Source organism: Eretmochelys imbricata, chromosome 6 (genome assembly GCF_965152235.1).
Source record: "Eretmochelys imbricata isolate rEreImb1 chromosome 6, rEreImb1.hap1, whole genome shotgun sequence".
Classification (NCBI taxonomy): domain Eukaryota; kingdom Metazoa; phylum Chordata; order Testudines; family Cheloniidae; genus Eretmochelys; species Eretmochelys imbricata.
Window position 1 is genome coordinate 124590731 of NC_135577.1, and position 13210 is coordinate 124603940.

Genomic DNA, 13210 nt, shown 5'->3' on the forward strand with positions numbered 1-13210 from the left:
TATTGTTTGTCTGTACAATCTGTCTGGTTCTGTGATTGTTTCTGTCTGCTGTATAATTAATTTTGCTGGGTGTAAACTAATTCAGGTGGTGGGATATAATTGGTTAAATCATGTTAAATATGTTAGGATTGGTTAGTTAAATTTCAGTAAAATGATTGGTTAAGGTATAGCTAAGCAGAACTCAAGTTTTACTATATAGTCTGCAGTCAATCAGGAAGTGTGTGGGTGGGGAGGAAATGGGAACAGGGAATGGGGGTGGGGAAATTGGAATCATGTTTAGCTAAGGGCAAAAATGGGAACAGGGACACAGGTAAGGCTCTGTGGTGTCAGAGCTGGAAAGGGGGACACTAAGAAAGGAAACTGGAATCATGCTTGCTGGAAGTTCACCCCAATAAACATTGAATTGTTTGCACCTTTGGACTTCGGGTATTGTTGCTCTCTGTTCATGCGAGAAGGACCAGGGAAGTAAGTGGGTGAAGGAATAAGCCCCCTAACACCCTCTCTGCCAGAGAAGGTTTAGAGGACTTTTTTTGTACATCCTTCCTCACTCACCTGGGACAGGTCATCCCCGTCCCATCTAGGGAGTCTGAAAAACAATAAAACCTGCTGATATTCAAGAAAGGCTGCAAAGAAATGCCGTGAATAAGCAGAAGTGCTTGTCAAAGCAGAAAACCTGCGGTGGGAGCTGTTTGTAGCTCTAAAAATGGAAACACTTTGGATTTAGCCTCTAGACCTGAGATTGGCAGAGCCGTCCTGCAGCTACTACTTGAAAGAGATTCCTCCCAGTACCCTCCTTGGGTGCTGGAAGCCTGCCTGTTACTACTCTACAGTGGAGATCCACGTAGGCAGTGAGACAACTGCCTTTGTGTGGATCCACGCTATCACTTCTTCCTTCCCCACTCTATCTAGAATTGCAGAATATTTAGAGGAACAAAGCGAGTGGTCATTAGGGCTGTTCATATTGTATTGGGGTCTGAGGTCCTAGCAGCCATGACGGATGCTGCTATTAATGGCTCACGTCATTAACGCAGAGTTAAAATTGTCTTGTGATAGCTTGTGCCATTCCAGAACGCTGAGTTCACCACTCAAACTTCTGAAAACCAGGAAGTACAGAGTTCAAGTAAATGCCTACTGTGATAGTCTGTAGCCCTATATTCATCCCTTTTGCAAGACTGTTAAATATTGTACAAAGCATACTGTGTAAGGTATCCTTAGAAAACTCATGATTTGCTGATCGTTATTGTCTTGGTAAAATGTGTGGCAACACTGTATATAAAGATATAAAATTCCACTGTATGATATTACCCAGGACGTGTTCTGGAGGGCAGTCATAGACACGTTCACCAGAGACAAAAGGCTAGCCCGTGCCTCAGCTAGGTGTCCATGAGATCAAATAGACCACAGTTTGATTGAGTGGCCACTCTTGGGCAAGAGAGAGCTACATTTTGACAAAGCAGCAAGTTAAAGTTCCTGGCCACACCAACTTTCTGTCTCCTGAACATCAGCTGGAGGGGATTACTGCACAAGAGAAAGGGCTATAACTGGAGAGGGTAGACTCCCCCCAATCTCTTCCCCTTGCTCTCCACCAACAGCATCATCAACACTTGAACAAAGAAGCAGCATTGGGGCGGGAGTGGTGGAGATCTTGACTGGAAAATGTTCAGCCAGTAAGATGGCAGGAACATGTGGTGAGAGAGACCTTTGCTCTGAATTCACTTAGCTTGTTAAGTTAGGTGTTTGTGTTTTGCCTTTTTATGTCCTTGTAACCACTTCTGACTTATATGCCTCATTACTTGTAGTCCCTTATTAACTACAGAAAGAATAGATTTTAAATTTGTTTTGTTGTTTTATCTAAATCAGTGGGTTTGGACTGAAGCAGTTGGGGAATCTCCATTTGGGATAAGATTTGTGCATATCATTTTCTATCAATAAAATGACGGACTTTATATGAGCTTGTGTTGTCCAGGAGAAGGCTGGGTAGTACAAGACACATTTATGAGAGAGAGTTTGGGACTGGGAATTTGCTGGTGTTGCCCTGAAGTGTAGTTCAAGAGTGGCTGGCTATAGTGCTCCGACAATATAGCTGGGAGTGATTTACATGCTGGGGGCTCTGAGAGGTGACAAGGAGTGGTTGCTCTCACAGCAAAGCTGTGTAAAAGGCATCCCAGGTTGGAGAATTGAGAGGACACAGCTGTTCATCAGTCCAGATTGCACCCTAGGGAATGTCACAGTAAGTAACCACTCTTGGTAATTGGATGAGGGGTGGCTTTTGGGTCCCTAGAGGGCATAGGAAGGAGTTTGGGATTGTGGGATCTTTCTGCCAAAATGATCAGCAGTGAAGTAGCTACAGATATGAATGTTTAATTTAACATTAGGTTTCAGAATTGACATGACTGAGATGAATGGGCAGTTCACACCTCTGGTCTGTTGCTTATGTTAGACAACACTGGACTGGCTTATTCTCCATTTGTGGTTTTCAGGGTTTCCTTTACAACTACAACTCTTCATGAATACCTAAATTCTTAAGTGCAGTTTGGTGGCAAATTTCACAGCTGTGTAATACATGGGGCTCTGACTTTTGCTTTTAACTTGTTTGATATACATTTTTTTTTATTGATCATGACACTTTGTATTGAATAGGGTAATGGCTCAGTTAAACTTTTCAAGTTTTCTATCAATTGCTAATCTTTATCACTTGTGAGGTAGCAAACTGAGACTACTGCAGTGGTTCTCAAACTTTTGTACTGATGACCCCTTTCACATAGCAAGCCTCTGAATGTGAACACCCCTTTATAAATTAAACACCTTTTTTTAATACGTTTAACACCATTATAAATGCTGGAGGCAAAGCAGAGTTTGGGGTGGAGGCTGACAGCTTGCAACCCCCATGTAATAACCTTGTGACGCCCTAAGAGTCCCAACCCCCAGTTTGAGAACCCCTGGAATACTGGTTCTGGTCCACTTATTGATCTTGATTAGCAGGAGATGAAAAGGCCACTGCTATTCTATGCAGAAATATGCTCTTATCACTGTAATCCTTTCCTCTGTTCCCTCCTATCACTCTCTTCAGTTATTTCACACACTATTACTACTTGTCTCAAATTAAGATTATATAAATGCTTTGGAACAAGGGTTGTTTGTTATGATACAGTACATCTATACAGTACCTAGCCCAATGTAGTCCTTGGTCAGCTACCTCATACACCAGGAATTGAAGCAAACATTATTTTAGAATAGATTTACAAAATAGGTGAGGTTTATCAGCTCTTTCACCTCTTGAAATCATAGTGGGATTGTTTCCCTACAACCATTTTGTAACATCACTCTTTTGGGACCCTCAGACATACTTTCAGTGAGGTAATTTCACCGTTGGTGTTGCAGAGATGTCTCCTACCTCAATTAACTAATCCTCATTGAGATTGTACTCTGCCTAATCTGACAACTCTAATCATTTAGATGTATTAAACCAGTGTTCCCCAGGGGGAAGCTAGAATAGTAGAGATGGTGAGGGCAGAAGAGATGTGGATGTCGGAATAGGTACATGATAGTCGGTCCCACTCTCACTGCAAATGTAGTTCTGCTCCTGTGGCTAAAAGCAGCATGGGGGTTTTGTGGAAGGAATGTACTATCCATCCCTGCTGCTATGGTGGCCCATAAGGCAGCTAGCTCCAGGAGTATAGCTTCTCCGTTCTCATGGTACTTGGCTAAGCTACACTGAAACCCCTATGCGGAGCAACAAGTGCTGTAGCATTCTCATCGGTGAAGAAATAGGAAGGGGGGGATAGAAAAGACAAGAGGGTGAAAAACTAAAAGGGTGTGGGGGATGGGGAGAGTGTGTTTGTGCAAGGGGGTCAGGAGATAAAGGGGACCCAGCTGCCCACCTGTCTGAAGGGAGCTCCAATACAATTAATCTGAGTAGGGCAGGAGTCATACTTATGCATCCTCCTTATAAGGATTTATTATTTAATACAGAGCAAGTTGGGAAATCCTAATGGATCAGTGGAAGGAAAACATGCCTGCCCTACTCCCCCATGCTGTGCCATCTGCTCTGACCTCCACAAATCCTGCCTTGATTTGTGAACGTGATTAATTCATTAGGAGGACTGGCTAGCTCAAGGGATCCCCTAAAGATAATATTTACATGTACTCTACCCCCAACTGTGAACATGCAATTGTTTACCTCAGAAATGCAAAGCAAACTGCCAGCTAGGTTTGTGGAGGAATGGTCAAATATATGCAGCACATTCTATCAATTTTTAGATCCCTCCTCACCACAGTGTCTTACAATCTATAATGTATTTAACCTCACAACACCTCTGTGAGGTACAGAAGTGCTCTTACCCCCATTTTAAAGGTGGGGAACTGAACCAAAGAAACCAAAGGCCAGATTTTTTAAGGTATTTAAGAACCCAGTAGGATTTTCATTTTGAAATAACAGGAATTGGATGCGTAAGTGCCGCTAGGTATCTGCCTCTTTAGGCATCTAAACACCTTTAAAAATGTGACCCCAAGTGACTTGCCCAAGGTCATGCAGGAACGCAGAGTAGGGAATCAAACCCAGGCCTCCTGAATCCCAACTTAGTACACTAACCATTGGGCTATTCTCCCTACAGCTATCCTGTCCCTTAAACCTAACATATAAGGCAAAGGTTCTAGCACTATGCTGCAGTCCTCTTACCTCCACCTTCTCCTCCCTCATTTTTCTACCCATAATCCAGCTCCGCCCAATCAGTACAGTATCCCTCATGTTACTTATTTTGATGTTAAATTCAATGGTTGAGATTTTCAAAGCAGTGTAAGGGACTTAGATGCATTTTCTCTTTGTTTAAAATGTCAACCCAAAGTCCTTTACTCCGCCCACAAACTTTGTTTTCAATGTGCTGCTGATCTTGGTATAGAGGGTACATAATTGCGCTCTAAGAGTTGCTGGGGGCTGAAGGCTGTTACAGTTGGGTTGGGATTTTTAGTTCCTGGGATGGCAGGGGAAGTGGTTGGAGTATTGGTTCCCCAGGTCAGATGAGGATTTTGGCACTAGGAAGGGGCCGCAACTCCCCTTTCATCCCTCCTTTTGGGCAGAGGCAGTGGTGACCTATTTTGAGGAGGAGGATTGAATTTTTAATTCTCCATCCCGGCAACTAGCAGTCCATAGTGCCCTGCCCCAACATCTTCAACTGCATCCAGTAGTCATGGGTAAGTGTATGTTTCTGCTGAAACAGTCACCAGTGGAATAGTGAAGCGTTGAGTTAAACGTTTTAGTTAAAACAAGGGTATTTAAATTACATTTGAAATGGAATTAGGGATCAGAGTTACCACCACCTTGAGAAGAATGGGAGCGGTTCATACCTCGCTAGAACCAACGGCGCTGATATCTGTAGATGCATGCTGATGTCGATGCATCAATTTAAATTTGGTTCACAATTTGAAATCTTTCTCTAATCTAACAAGTTAGAATTAGTGGAATTTTCAAAATGGTCATTGACTTTAAATAGCAATTATTGGGCCCTTTGCACAGACACATTATACACAGAGCCTTAAATTTACAGGTATCGACGAAAAAGAGCTCTATATAGCAAGACAACAAGCCCTCTTATTAGAGTGCTAGATAGGGTATATAGCTATCCCAGTCTATTAAAAGAAAATGGATTGTCTGTAATAGTAAGTATTGGAGGGATTGAGGCCATCACTAGATCCCCTATCCAAAGACTGCCGCCTGTTGCGATCCTTTTAGAAATGATTCTTGGGTTTTTTGGGGAATTTTTTTTTCTTCACATAAAGAATTTATACCGTTAACTGGCTTATGTGGCCAGACCCACCGTGGCATATTATAAATAGGAACTCATCACGTTTGGTCAAATAGCTCAACTAGAAAGGATCCTAGCAAATTTGAAGAAAAAAAATTATATGCGATTATATGTCTAGGAAACTTTCCATCCAGTCAGTCTACCCAGCATGACCATATTAATGTCCTTAAATAGTAAATATAAATAGAGTAATTCCGATCAAAGATTTTTCCTATTGTTCCTGCTGTGGATTTTTCAGACTCATAAGGTATGTGGAAGAATGTTCTCTACTAAACTGTATAGACATTTTTAGACTCAGTGGGTGAAATCCAAACCCTATTGAAGTCCATGGGAATTTTACTATATATTTCAATAGAATCAGGTTTTCATTCAATATCTTTAGCTGGGCTCTTCATTATTTCGGGCATATTGGATTGACGCTCAAGGAAAGTGGTTAATTTGTGCATTTCTACAAGCTAGTAAACAGTTACATCAAATGGAACTGTTCTTCTATTCCTCGTATCACCAGAAACTGGAACATGGGATTGACTGAAGTGACTGTTAGGTGGAATAACTTCCAAGGTACTTGATAAATGGGACATTTTTGTCAATGTTTGACATAATGAACATGTGTAGAACATCATATCCACTTAATTGTCTCCTTTTTTCTGTATATTTGTTTTACTATTGGACTTCTCTCTTCTTTTTCTTTTTGATTATAGCATGCTATTAAAATCTCTTGTGCTTTTAAAACCAATTAAATGAAGAATTGTAGTGGTTTGTCTCCTATGAATAGGTACAAGAATTCAAAACACGCTGTGTTTGACAGATCCATAGTACAGCAGCAAATGGGTGAAACTTCTGTAATGCTTGAGAGAAAATACTTGGTGTAATATTTGAAAATTCAGAGGAAGTGCTGTGTGATCTCACCCCCCTCTCTGCCAATACACCTACAGTCATCACCTGCAACAGGCTTGCCATTACCAGCGCTGGGCTAAACCTCCCTTAAGATCAGACTATGAAACATGCTGACTGATGCCTAATTATATTATTATTTTATGATGTGGACAAATACTTTCTAGGGATTTACAATGAAATCAACTAACAGTTTTCAGAGTAACAGCCGTGTTAGTCTGTATTCGCAAAAAGAAAAGGAGGACTTGTGGCACCTTAGAGACTAACCAATTTATTTGAGCATAAGCTTTCGTGAGCTACAGCTCACTTCATCGGATGCATACTGGGGAAAGTGTAGATCTTTTTATACACACAAAGCATGGAAAAAATACCTCCCCCCCACCCCACTCTCCTGCTGGTAATAGCTTATCTAAAGTGATCACTCTCCTTACAATGTGTATGATAATCAAGTTGGGCCATTTCCAGCACAAATCCAGGGTTTAACAAGAACGTCCTTGGGGGGGAGGAGGGGGGCGGTAGGAAAAAACAAGGGGAAATAGGTTACCTTGCATAATGACTTAGCCACTCCCAGTCTCTATTCAAGCCTAAGTTAATTGTATCCCATTTGCAAATGAATTCCAATTCAACAGTCTCTCGCTGGAGTCTGGTTTTGAAGTTTTTTTTTGTTGTAATATCGCAACTTTCATGTCTGTAATCGCGTGACCAGAGAGATTGAAGTGTTCTCTGACTGGTTTATGAATGTTATAATTCTTGACATCTGATTTGTGTCTACTATCTACTACCCAAGATCCCTAAACCTGGAAATCCTGGGCGCCCCATCATCTCAAGCATTGGCACCCTGACAGCAGGATTGTCTGGCTATGTAGACTCCCTCCTCAGGCCCTACGCTACCAGCACTCCCAGCTACCTTCGAGACATCACTGACTTCCTGAGGAAACTTCAATCCATCGGTGATCTTCCTGATAACACCATCCTGGCCACTATGGATGTAGAAGCCCTCTACACCAACATTCCACACAAAGGTGGACTACAAGCCGTCAAGAACACTATCCCCGATAATGTCACGGCTAACCTGGTGGCTGAACTTTGTGACTTTGTCCTTACCCATAACTATTTTACATTTGGGGACAATGTATACCTTCAAATCAGCGGCACTGCTATGGGTACCCGCATGGCCCCACAGTATGCCAAACCCCTCCAACGCATTATTAAGGATCTACAACCTATCCTGAAGGATGACCCAACACTCTCACAAATCCTGGGAGACAGGCCAGTCCTTGCCTACAGACAGCCCCCCAACCTGAAGCAAATACTCACCAGCAACCACATACCACACAACAGAACCACTAACCCAGGAACCTGTACTTGCAACAAAGCCCATTATCAACTGTGCCCACATATCTATTCAGGGGACACCATCACAGGGTCTAATAACATCAGCCACACTATCAGAGGCTCGTTCACCTGCACATCCACCAATGTGATATATGCCATCATGTGCCAGCAATGCCCCTCTGCCATGTACATTGGTCAAACTGGACAGTCTCTACGTAAAAGAATAAATGGACACAAATCAGATGTCAAGAATTATAACATTCATAAACTAGTCGGAGAACACTTTAATCTCTCTGGTCACGCGATTACAGACATGAAAGTTGCGATATTACAACAAAAAAACTTCAAATCCAGACTCCAGCGAGAGACTGTTGAATTGGAATTCATTTGCAAATGGGATACAACTAACTTAGGCTTGAATAGAGACTGGGAGTGGCTAAGCCATTATGCAAGGTAACCTATTTCCCCTTGTTTTTTCCTACCCCCCCCCCCCCCCCCCACAGACATTCTTGTTAAACCCTGGATTTGTGCTGGAAATGGCCCACCTTGATTATCATACATATTGTAAGGAGAGTGATCACTTTAGATAAGCTATTACCAACAGGAGAGTGGGTTTGTGTTTTTTTTGGGGGGGGGGGAAGAAAACCTGGATTTGTGCTGGAAATGGCCCACCTTGATTATCATACACATTGTAAGGAGAGTGATCACTTTAGATAAGCTATTACCAGCAGGAGAGTGGGGTGGCGGGAGGTATTTTTTCATGCTTTGTGTGTATAAAAAGATCATCTACACTTTCCATTGTATGCATCTGATGAAGTGAGCTGTAGCTCACGAAAGCTTATGCTCAAATAAATTGGTTACTCTCTAAGGTGTCACAAGTACTCCTTTTCTTTTTGCTACTACAGAGGGTAGATGGGAGGTTGAGACACTCTGTACCTCAAAATAGCACCCTGGAACCCCCATATTCACTAGTGTAATATGATTATGATATGCTTTGTACAATGCATGCCTTGTGAGGTATTATTTAAAAAGTCTTGATCTGTTGAACACTAATATCCTGTTGAATTGTCTGTACTATCATTGTATGTGAAGTTATGAAGTATTGCTATATGTTTGTTACTGAAATATGTGGTAAATGGGAAAAGCCCACAGCTAGCTTTTCAGCAGCAACAAAGAAACAACTGAAAATACAGATTTACATCTAGATTGGCCAAACAGGTGTTGATGTCCCATTAAGGGAACTCCAAGCTCCCAATGGCCATCCCAGAGATTCCTCAGAGGGCACGAACATGATGGAGGCAGCCTAACTCATGTGACCCAGCAAGGATCTTTCTAACAGCTGGAGGAAAGTAGAAAAGAGGGACAGTGACATCACCACCTGGCCTCTCTCCTCCCACATCTCAACACCTGGAAGATAATCTGGAAGACAGAGATTTGGAATTGGGGAGATTGGACCCAGGCTGAGAGGGAATTCAGCCTGTGTAATAAGAAGTGTACAATGCCTGGAACATCCAGTGGGGTGAGAAAAGCTGTTGATTCAAATCTTGCTTAGTCTGTTAAAGTTAGAATTTAGACTGCGGTTCTATTTTTATTTCTTATGTAACCAACTTTGACCTCTTTGCCTAACCATTATAATCACTTAAAATCTATCTTTCTGTACTTAATAAACGTATTTCAGTGTTTTATCCTTACTAGTGAATGTGTCTAACGTGCTCTTGGAATCTGCTCAGATTACAAAGGCTGGTGCATGTCCACTTTCCTTAGACAGGTTTCAGAGTAACAGCCGTGTTAGTCTGTATTCGCAAAAAGAAAAGGAGTACTTGTGGCACCTTAGAGACTAACCAATTTATTTGAGCATGAGCTTTCGTGAGCTACAGCTCACTTCATCGGATGCATACCGTGGAAACTGCAGCAGACATTATATACACACAGAGATCATGAAACAATACCTCCTCCCACCCCACTGTCCTGCTGGTAATAGCTTATCTAAAGTGATCATCAAGTTGGGCCATTTCCAGCACAAATCCAGGTTTTCTCACCCTCCACTCGCCAGCAGGAGAGTGAGTTTGTGTGTGTGTGTGGATGAGCTATTGCCAGCAGGAGAGTGAGTTTGTGTTTGTGTGTGTGTGTCCCCGGGGAAAAAGGGGTGTGTGTGAGAGAGCCTGGATTTGTGCTGGACATGGCCCACCTTGATTACCATGCACATTGTAGGGAGAGTGGTCACTTTGGATGAGCTATTACCAGCAGGAGAGTGAGTTTGTGTGTGTGGTTTTTGGAGGGGGGTGAGAGAACCTGGATTTGTGCTGGAAATGGCCCACCTTGATTATCATGCACATTGTGAAGAGAGTTGTCACTTTGAATGGGCTATTACCAGCAGGAGAGTGAGTTTGGGGGGGGGGGGGGTGGAGGGTGAGAAAACCTGGATTTGTGCTGGAAATGGCCCACCTTGATTATCATGCACATTGTAGGGAGAGTGGTCACTTTGGATGAGCTATTACCAGCAGGAGAGTGAGTTTGTGTGTGTGGTTTTTGGAGGGGGGTGAGAGAACCTGGATTTGTGCTGGAAATGGCCCACCTTGATTATCATGCACATTGTGAAGAGAGTTGTCACTTTGAATGGGCTATTACCAGCAGGAGAGTGAGTTTGGGGGGGGGGGGGTGGAGGGTGAGAAAACCTGGATTTGTGCTGGAAATGGCCCAACTTGATGATCACTTTAGATAAGCTATTACCAGCAGGACAGTGGGGTGGGAGGAGGTATTGTTTCATGATCTCTGTGTATATAAAGTCTGCTGCAGTTTCCACGGTATGCATCCGATGAAGTGAGCTGTAGCTCACGAAAGCTCATGCTCAAATAAATTGGTTAGTCTCTAAGGTGCCACAAGTACTCCTTTTCTTTTTCCTTAGACAAAGTGGCTAATAGACTGCAGGAAGCGGAAAAAGAGAGAGACTATTAGAGTCAGTTGAGAATGAAGGAACTAGAGATAAAGGACAATGAGAGAGATACTGTGGACCGGAAATAGCACATCAACAGGTCCTAGAGCTGAAAGCCAAAGAAGCTGAGGCCCAGAAACTAGCCAGGAGGAGAACTGAAGGGGGGCAGTGGTCCCACAGCTCCAGATTGTACCCTGGGGGTGTGTCCCAGAGGTGCAGAGGGGTGGTTGTGCCTGGGCTTAGGGCACTCTCCCCATGTTATAGAGGGGGAGCTAAGGCACAGATGGGCAACATGGGGGAAGTGTCCCTCCATATATCTGAGATGGCTGGGTGAGGATGTCCTTGAGCAGGGGGCTGTGCCCCCCATACTCCTGCAGAGGGCTGGGTGCTGATGTTCCTGGGTGGAGTGGGGGGACTGTGCCTCCCCTATCCCTGTGGAGGCCGTCGCAGATGCCCCAGGGCAGGTATCTGTGCCCCCCCATCCCTGCGGGGGCTGTCGAGGATGCCCCAGGGGAGGGCAGGTATCTGTGCCCCCCATAGCCCTGTGGGGGCTGTCGGGGATGCCCCAGGGGAGGGCAGGTATCTATGCCCCCCCATCCCTGCGGGGGCTGTCGGGAATGCCCCAGGAGAGGGCAGGTATCTGTGCCCCCCATATCCCTGCGGGGACTGTCGGGGATGCTCCAGGGGAGGGCAGGCATCTGTGCCCCCCCTATCCCTGCGGGGGCTGTCGGGGATGCCCCAGGGGAGGTATCTGCCCCCCCATCCCTGCGGGGGCTGTCGGGGATGCCCCAGGAGAGGGCAGGTATCTGTGCCCCCCCATCCCTGTGGGGGCCGTCACAGATGCCCCAGGGCAGGTATCTATGCCTCCCCATCCCTGTGGGGGCTGTCGGGGATGCCCCAGGGGAGGGCAGGTATCTATGCCCCCCCTATCCCTGTGGGGGCTGTCGGGGATGTCCCGGGGAGGGCAGGTATCTATGCCCCTCCTATCCCTGCGGGGGCTGTCGGGGATGCCCCAGGGCAGGTATCTATGCCCCCCCATCCCTGCGGGGGCCGTCGCAGATGCCCCAGGGCAGGTATCTATGCCTCCCTATCCCTGCGGGGGCTGTCGGGGATGCCCCAGGGCAGCTATCTGTGCCCCCCTATCCCTGCGGGGGCTGTCGGGGATGCCCCAGGGCAGCTATCTGTGCCCCCCCATCCCTGCGGGGGCTGTCGAGGATGCCCCAGGGGAGGGCAGGTATCTGTGCCCCCCATAGCCCTGTGGGGGCTGTCAGGGATGCCCCAGGGGAGGGCAGGTATCTGTGCCCCCCATATCCCTGTGGGGACTGTCGGGGATGCTCCAGGGGAGGGCAGGCATCTGTGCCCCCCCTATCCCTGCGGGGGCTGTCGGGAATGCCCCAGGGGAGGTATCTGCCCCCCCCCATCCCTGCAGGGGCTGTCGGGGATGCCCCAGGGGAGGGCAGGTATCTGTGCCCCCCCATCCCTGTGGGGGCCGTCGCAGATGCCCCAGGGCAGGTATCTGTGCCTCCCCATCCCTGCGGGGGCTGTCGGGAATACCCCAGGGCAGGTATCTATGCCTCCCTATCCCTGCGGGGGCTGTCGGGGATGCCCCAGGGCAGCTATCTGTGCCCCCCTATCCCTGCGGGGGCTGTCGGGGATGCCCCAGGGCAGGTATCTGTGCCCCCCCATCCCTGCGGGGGCTGTCGAGGATGCCCCAGGGGAGGGCAGGTATCTGTGCCCCCCATAGCCCTGTGGGGGCTGTCAGGGATGCCCCAGGGGAGGGCAGGTATCTGTGCCCCCCATATCCCTGTGGGGACTGTCGGGGATGCTCCAGGGGAGGGCAGGCATCTGTGCCCCCCCTATCCCTGCGGGGGCTGTCGGGAATGCCCCAGGGGAGGTATCTGCCCCCCCCATCCCTGCAGGGGCTGTCGGGGATGCCCCAGGGCAGGTATCTATGCCCCGCCTATCCCTGCGGGGGCTGTCGGGGATGCCCCAGGGCAGGTATCTGTGGCCCCCCATCCCTGCGGGGGCCGTCGCAGATGCCCCAGGGCAGGTATCTGTGCCCCCCTATCCCTGCGGGGGCTGTCGGGGATGCCCCAGGGCAGCTATCTGTGCCCCCCACACCCCTGCTGCAGGGGGGCTGTCAGGGGTGCCCCGCGCAGGCGCAGCGCCGGCGGGCTCCGACAGGGGTCGCTGTGGCGCGCTGTCCGCTCAGAACGGCGGGACCGGGGAGCAGGGGCGGTGCCGGCGG